Source organism: Ursus maritimus, unplaced genomic scaffold (genome assembly GCF_017311325.1).
Source record: "Ursus maritimus isolate PB19 unplaced genomic scaffold, ASM1731132v1 scaffold_24, whole genome shotgun sequence".
Lineage (NCBI taxonomy): Eukaryota > Metazoa > Chordata > Mammalia > Carnivora > Ursidae > Ursus > Ursus maritimus.
Window position 1 is genome coordinate 4,497,817 of NW_024424897.1, and position 12,234 is coordinate 4,510,050.

Genomic DNA, 12,234 nt, shown 5'->3' on the forward strand with positions numbered 1-12,234 from the left:
GGAGGGAAAGGGCCTCACACAGGGCACTCCGGGCATCTCTCCGGGCATCGGACCTGCCCCCGAGCCTCTGCCTCCCCCAGCACCCCGAAGTCCTGTCCCCACACGCTGGCTTGCTCGGCCTGCCGAATGCATTCCCAGCCTGGCCCCCACCCCAGGAGGGAGGCTGCGGTGTTCCTGGGCAGGGCTGGGGAGTGGGGGGCTCACCGTGGTAAGCATTCCTGCACCCTGAGATGGGGAAGTTCGGCGAACAGACAACGCTGTCACGGGGGCTCCCCATCATCTCTCCCAGCCCGGAAAGCCAAGCCTATCACTTTTTTTAAAATCCTGTATATTACAAGAACATGAATTACGCTCTGATGAATGCAATATTAATTAATTACACGAAGATCCACGTGGGAGCCTGGAGGGGGTGTGGAGGGAGGGTCTGCGCTCGCAGACGGCAGGGAGGAGGGGGGCTCACCCAGGGAGGCATACCTGCACATGCTGCTCAGCAAGGTTCAAGCCTCTGGCACCAGGACGGACGCAGGAAGCTGGGCCGCGGCGCTCTGCCCCACGCAGGGAGGAGGGAAGGAGGGCCGGGCCCCACGCAGGGACGAGGGAAGGAGGGCCTGGTTCAGGCCGCCATCTTCTCTCTCTGCAGGTGCAGACTGGAAGCCTCGAAAATCCATTTTGCGCATTCAAAACAGCTGCTCCCCGCTCTGAGCCCTGCGCCGTGCGGAGGGCCGGATGTGGCTTGTGAAGCTCTTGGGTTCTTCTGTCCGTAACACAGAGCGTCAGCATCGCCGGAAGAGTCCTGGTCAGCCAGAGGCAGATTGTCCCTAAAATACGTTGCAGGAGCCCCTTAAGCTCCCTGCCTCCAGCTCTGAGTCCCAGGGGTGGGGGCCATGGCCACAGAACCCTGGCAAAACGAAGTGACCCTTCTAAGGACAAAAGTAAGATGGAACTTGAAAATCACGACGCCGGACCCGTAGCCGGGGCTTTACACTGCCCCGATGTCAGCAGCCACTTTCCGGATGGCTCTTGGCTACGGTCAGGGCCTCCCTGGTGCTTCCAGCTTGACATGGGACAAGCACCTCCACTTTCAGGAGCAGACCTGAGGTGTCCTATCGGGCAGGATCTGGGTCCCCACGTTGGGGTCCCCAGGCTGGGCAGGGAGGTCAGAGAGAGAAACAGAGCACACGGGTCCCCAGTGATTCTCCCTCCTCTGTAGGAAGCATCACATCCTTTTTCTCCTTGATAGGAACCTTGTCAGAATTCTAGAGTCTAACATGGTGGTTAGCTACAGGGTCTTCCACTATTAGACTGAACATCTGCGTCCCCCTGGAATTCATTTGTGAAATCCTAGCACCCAGTGTATTGGAGGTAAGGACCCTCGGAGGTCCCGCGTGAATGGGATTCGCACCTGCGTTAAGGAGGCCCCAGAGCGCTCGCTCACCCCTTCCAGCGATGCAGCCCCCCTGTGGGCCTGGAGCAGGCTCCCACCAGGCACCGGGTCTGCCCACGTCTTAATCCTGGACTTCCGGCCTTCCGAACCGTGAGGAATGAAGGTCTGTTGTTCATAAGCCACGCGGTCTGCGGTCATTTTGTTAAAGCAGCCTGAACAGACTGAGACACACTCTCTCTGCCACACCTAGCCAAGGTTTACAAGTTTGGAAGCATCATCCGTAAAAGGCCAGACATTTCATGAATGTTCACAAGCCGTTCCCCTCGCTTCACCTGGGCTGGGGACCCAGAGAAATTCAAGACAGGTTTGGAGCTCAAGTATATCTTGTTATTCTGTCCAAAGATCAGGGCATAATTTTTCTACATGCTTGCACGTCACAATTTCGGTAGCACCCACAGTCCATTTCTACCACTTTGGTTTTTTAGTGTTTTTTTTTAAATTTTATTTGTTTGTTTATTTATTTGAAAAAGACAGAGAGAGAGAGTGCAAGCAGGGGGAAGGGCAGAGGGGGAGGGAGAGAGACAGAGAGAATCTCCAGCAGACTCCACGCTGAGTGTGGAGGACAACGGGGGAATCGATCCTACACCCCGAGCCCAGGACCTGGGCCAAAACCAAGAGTTGGACTCTCTACCGACTGAGCCATGCAGGCGCCCCCGTTTCCACCACTTTGTATCATGGGAGCTGGAAGGCTCAGAGCCGCGTTTCTCCGACTCCTTGCTTTCACAGGAACCAAAAGTGAGTTAGGGTCTGGAACAGAGGCACGTGTGCAATACGTGGAAAGTGCGGGGACGCTCTCGCCTGCGGTGCTGGTGGGGGGATGTGCGTGCACCAACCCCCCCTCTCCAGCCCCACGGGCATGAGGTTAGAGAATTTAGGAAGCAATTGTGACCTAGTCAACCGTGTAACCAAATAATCATATCTAATTAGATGTTATTAACGAATATTAACTCTAAGAAGAACAAGGACACAAGAAAGGAAATGTAACCATAATAACAGTATGTACCTTGGTGGTGAAAATTAGGTGGCTTTTCCTAAGTCCCTATTGCATGACCCCAATAATGCAAACACCAAATAATGATTTTAACCCAACGTGTGCCATATTAGATGGACAGAGAGCAGGGAGGGGGTGTGGGGGTGAGAGAGAGAGCACTGTGACAAATCTTCATTCTCCGCCACGGGACGTTGAGGGTGACGTCAAGAAACGTCACGGAAGTACATTATGGAGGCGTGAACCAAAGCCAAAATCAAAACTAGATGAAATACACTTGAAAAAGGGATCTCAGAGGTTAGGTGGGACGATGTCTTAGCCCATTCAGGCCGCTATAACAACACACCAAGAAGAGTAGCTTATAAGCGACAGACGCGAAAGTCTCGCGTTTCCGGAGGCTGAAGTCCATGATCAAGCCGCCCGCAGACTCGGCGTCTGGTTCCTAGACCGTCCTCTCACTGTATCCTCCCGCGGCAGAAGGGGTCTCCAACGAAAGGCACCGATACCATTCCTGTGGCTTTGCCCTCATGACCTCGTCACCTCCCAAGGACACCATCACCTTGGGGGTTAGCATTCTCACCTATGACCTTTGGGGGACACAAACATGTCGTTCATTGCAGAGACAGGGTATGAAACTGGCGACTTCTTGCTACTTTCCTTTTAAGACTATTTAACATTTAAAACAATGCACACGCTTTAGCGTAATTATAAAATGATTTTGAAAACACGTAGATTGTAATGTTCTTAAGTTTACACTTGGGGCGCCTGGGGGGCTCGGTTGGTGAAGCATCTGCCTTCGGCTCAGGTCATGATCCCGGGGTCCTGGCATCCAGTCCCGCATCGGGCTCCCTGCTCCGTGGGGGGTCTGCTTCTCCCTCTCCGTCTGCCCCTCCCCACCCTGCTCATGTTTTCTCTCTCTCTCTCTCTCAAATAAAAATAAGTAAAATCTTTTTTAAAAAAACAACTAAATACAGAATTAATAAGAAATACATACCTTACAAATATCTAGAGAATATGCCAGGAAGGTAAAAATACAATCTGTAGAGAAAAATCCAGAAGACTTAGCACACACACACAGAAAACAGAGAAGCCAGGAAGACAAAAGCATTAAAACCACGTGTGTTTGTTATAACAATAAAAGCAAATGAGTGTTTTCCTTTATTAAAAAAAACTTACAAGTATATGCTGTTTACCGGAGGCACTTTCAAAACAAAAGAGAAATTAAATATTAAGGAGAGATTACAATTTAAAACAGCAGGCAACCACGATCAGGGAAAGGCAAACAAACAGAAAATGGAGGTGGGGACGTTCTTATTAGCACAGCACCAAGAGCGAAAGATACCAAAAGGCATAGTTATTTTATAAAGATCAAGGGTAGGATCCACAACGAAAACATAATGTAATACATCATGGGGCAGATTAATACGGAATCAAAACCTATCAACAAAAAGTGGCCAAATACAAAAAGAGTGAGAATCGCCATGGCTGATAGTGACCACCTCTCTTGGTTGATACTCAGTGGATGAAAAGAATAGACGAAGTATTTTAATAATACAGTTCATAAGGTTAAGGAAATTTCTACCCGTGTGTATAAACAGATCAAGACGTAGATTGGGATGGCCAGTCCCCGAGATGACCCCCGTGTGCTCCCTTCCCACTTGGCCCCGAGGATGGTCTGGGTAACCAGTGGAGTTCCCAGGAAAGATGGTGCCTCACTTCCAAGATTGAGGTAAGGGAGACATCACAGCTTCTGTTCGGGTCATGTTCTTTCTTTTTCCCTTGGGTCACTCATTCCAGGGAAGCCAGTTGTAATGTGAAGAGAGGCCCACGTGGCAAGGAACCCATGTGGCTTCTGCCAACAGCCACAGAAATAGAGCCGTCTGGGAACCACATCCTCTGGCCCGAGTATCACTTCTCGAGAGACCCTGGGCTGGACCTTCCCCCTTTGATGGTCCTCAATTCCTGAGCCACGGAGACTGGGAGTGAATGCCTGTTGTTGGAAGCTACTGTTCAGGGGTCATTTGTTATGAAGCAGTAGACAGATAGATGGGTAGAAAAATAGGTTTTTCAGGGGCGCCTGGGTGGCGCAGTCGTTAAGCGCCTGCCTTCAGCTCAGGGCGTGATCCCGGCATTCTGGGATCGAGCCCCACATCGGGCTCCTCCGCTATGAGCCTGCTTCTTCCTCTCCCGCTCCCCCTGCTGGTGTTCCCTCTCTCGCTGGCTGTCTGTCTCTGTCAAATAAATAAATAAAATCTTTAAAAAAATAGGTTTTTCATAATATTCCCTCTTTTCAAACATCAGGGAGAGGTTACAAAGTTGCTTATACATTGGGTCACAAAGTGGATCTTTTCCAACTGCTTTCTTTTCTACCCACGTGCAGGTCACATCTGATAAGGAATGTCTATACTCAGATTTTAAAGAATGAAAACTATTGCCAGACCCTGCGATGAGGCATTATGGTCGCCCAAAGGTCAAGCCGATAACATCTGGCTCTAATATCTGATAGCGGTTGTACGGATTTATCCTCTCATTAAGGATACTTATTTTTTAAAAAGATATGTGGCTTGACTTCGCATTACTGCTGACGTAGCTTAAATATTTTGAATGCATAAAATTCTTTAACTCTTTCCATTCTTGCTACATTCAAGTTTTCCGTCCAAGGACACAACCGAGAGATGGTTATTTTACCCTACTCTGCCAGTATTGATTGCTAGCTGAAGCAAGCAATATATTTTTCAGGCTGCGTGTGATCTAGACACCAAACTATTTCCCAACAAACAGGAAGTTCTACTCTGTTCATGTGGGCTAGATAAAGCTAAATCCAGGAATACAGCACATAGCCAAGCTTATAGTACAATTCAAGAAATACTGTCTCTATGAATTTTGGACCATTACATTGCTGGCCTCCATAGTAAGAATAGAAGGCTTAAAATTTTATTAGTTAAGTAGTTAATGCAACCATTTTCATAGTTAATTTTTTAATGTTAATTTTTGTTATTAATTCCCCGTCTTATTACACTGAAGTCAGATGCAGTCAGTAATGTTTCTTCTTGGGGGATTTTGTTGAGGTTTCTTTGCGGCACAGCCTCGAATCAGCTTTCGTAAATGTCCACGGTCGCTCGGACAGAGAACACTACCTCCAGGGTGTTGTTAACATACACCTGTCGGCTCCGTCTAGAGCTGGTATTCGGCCTCTCTGCAGCCTTACTTACTTCTAGTCTGCTCTTCCTGTTGTGTGGAGAGAGGCAAGCCACAGTACGCTGACCTGCTTGCCCTCCTGGCTCCTCCGCTCGGCCCTCTAGATCTCATGCCACGGTGTTTGGGTGGCGGTGTGCTCCACTATGGTGGCCCCTTTGTTCCGCTCAGCGCTTCTGCCCTTGAGCTGAACGAGCCGGTGTCAATATTATGACCCCGATACTTCTGTTTTAGTTTGGTTGATGTGTTATGTTTTTTCCTTCTTCTGTGTTTAACTTGACTGAATTGCTTTATTTAATATATGTTCTTTATAAATACTATATAACTGAGTTTGTTTTCTGACCTGATTCTAGAGTCATTTCCTTTTAACAGATGATTTATGCCGTTTACATTAATTGATATAAATGAAATAGGCAGTCCTAACTATATTATTAAATATCATTCAGGGGCACCTGGGTGGCGCAGCGGTTAAGCGTCTGCCTTTGGCTCAGGGCGTGATCCCGGCGTTATGGGATCGAGCCCCACATCAGGCTCCTCCGCTGTGAGCCTGCTTCTTCCTCTCCCACTCCCCCTGCCTGTGTTCCCTCTCTCGCTGGCTGTCTCTGTCTCTGTCGAATAAATAAATAAAATCTTAAAAAAAAAAATCATTCAATGGTTTTGTTTTCTCTTACTCTAGGTCTGTTATTGTGTATGTGTATATACTGTGCGTGGGTATCATATATTTATATACTAAGTGTACATTTTATGTACATATAAAATACACCTATGCATATTTTATATAATATATAAAATATATTTTATTATATAATAAATCATAATAGTATTAATAACATATAAAATATATTTGTGTGTGTGTGTAGTATGTGTCTGGTTTTCTCTGTGATATGAGTACCACTGGCCACCCAGGCACACAGTAACAAATTCATAAGTCATCTAAGGTCCCCCTTCCATCCAAGCAATAGCCAGTGCCTGGCTCTTCCACATATCTCTCAAATCTGTCTTCTCCTCTTCCATCTCTTCCTTATGTCAGATTCTTTTTATTTTTTTTAACGATTTTATTTATTTATTTGACAGAGAACGAGAGCACAAGCATGGGGGTTGGCAGCGGGAGAGGGAGAAGCAGGCTCCCCACTGAGCAAGGAGCCCGACGACACAGAGCTCAATCCCAGAACCCTGGATCATGACCTGAGCCACGCAGGCGGCCCGCCCTATGCCAGATTCTTACTGCTTCTCTCCTGGTCATCACATATCATCCTAACTGGCTCGTCACCGGCCCTCATCCCGCATCAACACAGTCTTTGTGCAGCTGATCGTGGTCGCCGTCTAAAACTGCACCGTCCAACACGGCAGGCAAGTTTACGTAAAATTAAAAATGCAACTCTTCGAATGCTCCAGCCACATTTCAACTTTTTAATAGCCACATGGATCTCGTGGCTGCTGCCCCGGAGAGCTCCATCACAGAACACTGACGGGGCTGCAGAAAGGTCCTTTGCACAGCACTGTCACAAATGCAGATCTAACCACGTCATTCCCCTTCAGGAAAGTCTGCAGTAGCTCCGACGGCTTGCAAAACACAGCTCAAATTCCTCCCCATAGCCCTCAAGGCTCTTCACAACCTGGCCCCTGCCTGTCTTCTGACTCCTCTCCTGCCCATTTCCAGATTTCCTCCCAGGTCCACAGAATTATGTGTCTTTTACCACTGTGCACTGCTTCTCTTTCACGCCTGACACTCGCCACTCCCTCAACCAAGTGCTGCCCCTTCCCGGGCTTTGTCTCTCCAGTCCTTCCGTCCTTCCCACCCTGGCTCCCACAGCCCCTGTGCCAACTCCACTCTGAACTTCAGTTAGGAGACGGTCATCTGTCTTCCCCACCATGCTACAAACACCCGAGAAGAGGTCCTGCCTTTTATGACTTAGATTCCCCATAAGAAGCATATTACTGGCACACGGAGGTTCTCAAAACAAGCCTTCCTTAAATGAACAAACAGGTAATCACATGAATGGAGGCCAAGGAGCAAGAGTGGCGCTCGTGCGATCAGGGAGCACTAAAGTGACTGGTTAATAACAGAGCCTGGGAGGTGGGCAGATTGCACCTTACGGCGGTTTTCAGTTCACACTGATGATCAAACTAGATGGATTCTGGACTTTGAAGGCGTGCACAATTGCAAAGAGCAAGTTCAATTTCCTTTGGGAGCTGCCGAACATTAAATTCACCTTTTTAATCCTTGAAAAGCAGCACGAACACAGTCTGCACACTTTGTGTGCTCTGCAGCTGCCTGGGGTGGGGGGGCGCCAGCCTTTGGAGCATTAAAGAGAAAGCTATTAAAGCTGCGTATTTTTTAAGAGAGAGAGAGAGTACAAAGAAGAATTACGAGAAGCCCCCGAAATTACAAGTGTGGGTTACAGTAATTGCTAAATTACAGAGCTCCAGCTTTATTAAGACACACACCCCCTCGGCTTCCACAGATTTCTAGGGCTGTCTCGAGCTGACAAAAGCCAGAAAGCTCTGTGGGAAGTCTGGCAGAGAGCTGAGTGGGGCTCATGGGAGCCCCTCTTGTGGGCGAGGCTGGGACGCAGAGATCTGGTCCAGGACCAGGACAGTTTCTGTTTTCTAGTGGTGGATTCCTCTTGGGGGGGGATGATGCCCCATGCGCTGGGGTTTGGAGGTAGAACTGGGGTGTCCACATTTTCCTACTCCATGGAAGCAGCCGTGGCCTGTGGCCAGTTGATTTGGAAGTCCTGAGATGTCTCCCAGGGTCTGTGAGGGGACTGGATTCAGCGAAGAAGGCCTTTCACCAACCTAATATTCATCATTTTCTACATTCACAGCCATAACATCTGCGCTTCAAAGATACGTTCTGCCATCTTTGGGAATTACCACCCATCTCTGCACACCAATGGCCTCCCGTTCAACAGCACTCCCCCTCCATACACCTGCCTCCTACCACGCCAGCCACGTATAAGCACGTTCCACCTACCTTTTACGTAGAGACACACATTAACTTTATCATATTGTCGTCTTCTCTCCTAAAGGAAAGACCCCATCTTACCTTCAAAACTCTGGAAGCAAGTGGCAAAATGAATCTAATGAGTGCGGCATCCAAGCCCAGACCCGGTTCACCGCATACTAGACGGGCTCAGCCCCTTACACTCATGGCCTGAAAGAAGAAGGGTCATGTTCTTTTTCCAGGAGAAATATATTTATTTTGCACACTCCTGGGTCTTACACATAACATTTGGAGTAAATAAAAAGTTACATGTAAAGAAGCAGGAAAATGTGACCCATAATCAGGAGAAAAATTGTCGGTACAAGTAGACCCAGAGATGGCTGAGATGTTAGAATTACTGGCGGAGGACTTTATGATAAAGATGTTAAAAGATCTAGTGGGGAAGGTAGGCAGCATGTGTGAACAGGCCTGGGCAGCAGAAAGGGCACCAGAAGGGGTTGCAAACAGCTCACCTTCTCCTCTGCTGTCAGCTCTGCCCTCCACCTTCTGGCTGGTTTTCATTCTTCATTTTTTTTTTTTTAAGATTTTATTTTTAGGTAATCTCTGTGCCCAAGGTGGGGCTCAAATTCACAATCCTGAGATCAAGGGTCACATGCTCCACTGACTGAGCCAGCAGGTGCCCCTGGTTTTCATTCCTTTTGACTCCAGGGCAGAGAAGCAAGTTGAGGCCATCCTGTGAGTTTCAGCATGTTCGTGATAAAGGTGGTGATGGTGCTGGTTATGGTGATGATGGTGGTGACAATGGTGAGGGTGATGGTGGTGGTGGTGGTGGTGGTGATGGTAATGGTGGTGGTGATGATGGTGATGATGATGATGGTGATGATGGTGGTGATGGTGATGGTGATGATGGTGGTGACAATGGTGAGGGTGATGATGGTGGTGGTGGTGGTAGTGGTGACAATAGTGAGGGTGATGGTGGTGGTGGTGGTGATGATGGTGGTGATGGTGGTGATGATGGTGATGATGATGGTGATGATGGTGGTGATGGTGATGATGGTAATGGTGGTGGTGATGATGGTGATTATGGTGGTGATGGTGATGGTGATGGTGGTGACAATGGTGAGGGTGATGATGATGGTGGTGATGGTGGTGGTGACAATGGTGAGGGTGATGGTGGTGGTGGTGGTGATGGTGATTATGGTGGTGATGGTGATGGTGATGATGGTAGATGTCTTCATCTGCTTGGGCAGATATAACAAAATACCGTAGACCGGGTGGCTTAAACAACAGAAATTCATTCCTTACACTTCTGGAGACCAGGGAGTCTAAGATCAAGGTGCTGACAGACGGATTCTGCTCCTGGTGAGAGCTTGTCCTGTGGCTTGTAGATAGCTGCCTTCTCACTGTGCTCAAATGGCCCCCCCTCAGTGCGTGCACAGGCAGAGAGAGAGCTATCTGGTCTCTTCTTCTTAGAAAGCATGAATCACATCCTGAAGAAACCTAATCACCTGCCTAGGGCCCCACCTCCAACTTCCATCACCCTGGAGGTAGGCTCCGACATATGAATTTGGGGGGGACACTGATTGCAGTCCCAAACTAGTGGGCTCTCTCGACCATATGCGTTTCCCTGTATTATGTGCTACGGGGGCACGCGTGTTTGCTGGCGTGCTTACGTGTGTGCACGCGGACACATGCTCTCTACTGTGAGACCACAGGCGGCTCTGTGCAATGAGATTGAATATGGCTGTGCTCCAGCCCTGCTCTTCCCGGGGAAGCTGGCGGCAGAGGAAGAGCTGCCCAGAGCAGCTCCCAGAGCTCCAGGCACCCAGAGGTGGAACCCCGGGAGCCAGGCCTCCACCACGCCCCTGCTGCACGACCCGTTTCCTCATCTGGGTCCTGGAATCCGCAGCCCCTGATGGGCCTTCTCCAAAGGCACCATGTGAGCGGGAATCTCTGTAAACCTTGACATGCTGGGAAGCCTCAGGGCCCTCTGTTATAGGAAAGGACTTTTCTCTCCCCCAGCAAGCCCCTGGGGAGCTGGAGCTCTGGATGGGACCCTGAGGAGGAGGGGTGGGGAAACGCAGAGGCTGGAGAGCAGGGGGGAGGGAACTCCCTGCAGGAACTTCACTCACCAACCAGCAGGATGCTGACTGGCCCCAGAGCCAGAGCAGGGGTCCAATAACCTCCCACAGGGGCAGGGGCAGGTGGGGGGCTGGGCCTGGGCCACCAAATAGGCAGTGAAGACCCAAAGATGCTACTGAGCCCCTGTAATGAGTGGCCCCCTTGGGTTAATCTGGTTGCAAATCCCAAGCAACCCCCCCTCCCAGGACAAGTCCACACCCCCACAGCTCACCGACTGGGAGGCACTGCTGGTCCTACCCCCACCCAGCATTCAAAGCCCCACTTGCCGCTGTCTGGAGGGCAGTTTTCCCTCCGCTTGGCAGAGCCCCCCGCCCTCCCCCTCTCCCCGGCAGCCCCAAGGCCCCCTTCTCCCGTGGGAGACGCAGGTACGCACCCTTGTCACTTTGCCTTGCTAGAACATGCTGGAACCACATCCTCCACCATGAGACCAGCCTGTCCCAGACCCAGTGAGCCTGAGACACACACAGCCTTTTTAAAAATCTTTATTTTTGAAGTTGTGGTAAAATAGACATATAACATAAAATTGACCGTTTTAGCCGTTTTTAAATGTGCAGTTCGGAGGCGTTAAGCACACTCACAGTGTTGCGCAGCCCCCGCCCCATCCACCTCCAGAACGTTCTCTCTTCCCAACCTGAGGCTCTTTTCCCAACCTGAAGCTCCGTCCCCATAAACACTCACTCCCGTCCCCTGCCCCAACTCCCGGCACGTTCTGGGGGTGAGATGTCCCGGAGCCGCCCAGCCAGGGGCACCACTTGGGGCCGGGGCATCCCCAGCCCTCTCGTGGGGCACCAGGCACAATGCAGAGGCTGCTTTCCACCTGCGTGGGTCCTCGGCGCCTCCCCCACGTGGTCCCTCCATGTGGCTGTTTCCTTCAGGGGACTTCTATTTCTTCGTGGGACAGGCTCCAACGAAGTCACTCATCAGGGAGATGGAGGGGCCATGGGAGTTCTCCGCGTGCCAGGACTGGCTGATCAGCCTGCTGCTGGTGAACCTGGCCTCCGAGGAGGGGGAGAGGGGAAAGGAGGAGGAGGGGGAGGAGGGAAGAGGGGGAGGAGGGGGAGGAGATCAGAGGGGCGGAGAGCGGGGAGGGAGAGGAGGAAGGAGGGGGAAGAGAGAGGAGGAGGAGGAGGAGGAGGGGGAGGAGGGAGGAGGGCATTGTGGGAAACGGGTAGCGGTTCCCCCGGCAGTGACTCTCTGCAAGTAATTAGTTTTTAAATCAGGCAGATGGTTCAAGACCCACTCACTCTGGGCAGCTTTCATTATTCATCCTCCCTCTTTAGTCCCATTATTTACAGCCGTCCTCTCTGACTGGAAGAAAAAGGCTTTCTCCCTGGGCTCTGCGCATTCATTCAGCAGCACTCTTCTATGGGGATCCGCAGGAACCAGCGGCTGAGCAGCGGCCCAGGACGTTGCACAGAACCGCGGAGGGCTGGCTAGAGGGCCCCCGCGTGGAGGACTTTGGGCATCAGGTGTCCCTGGAGCTACCCTGCTGCCCTGGGGGGGGGGGGGGGCAGCGTG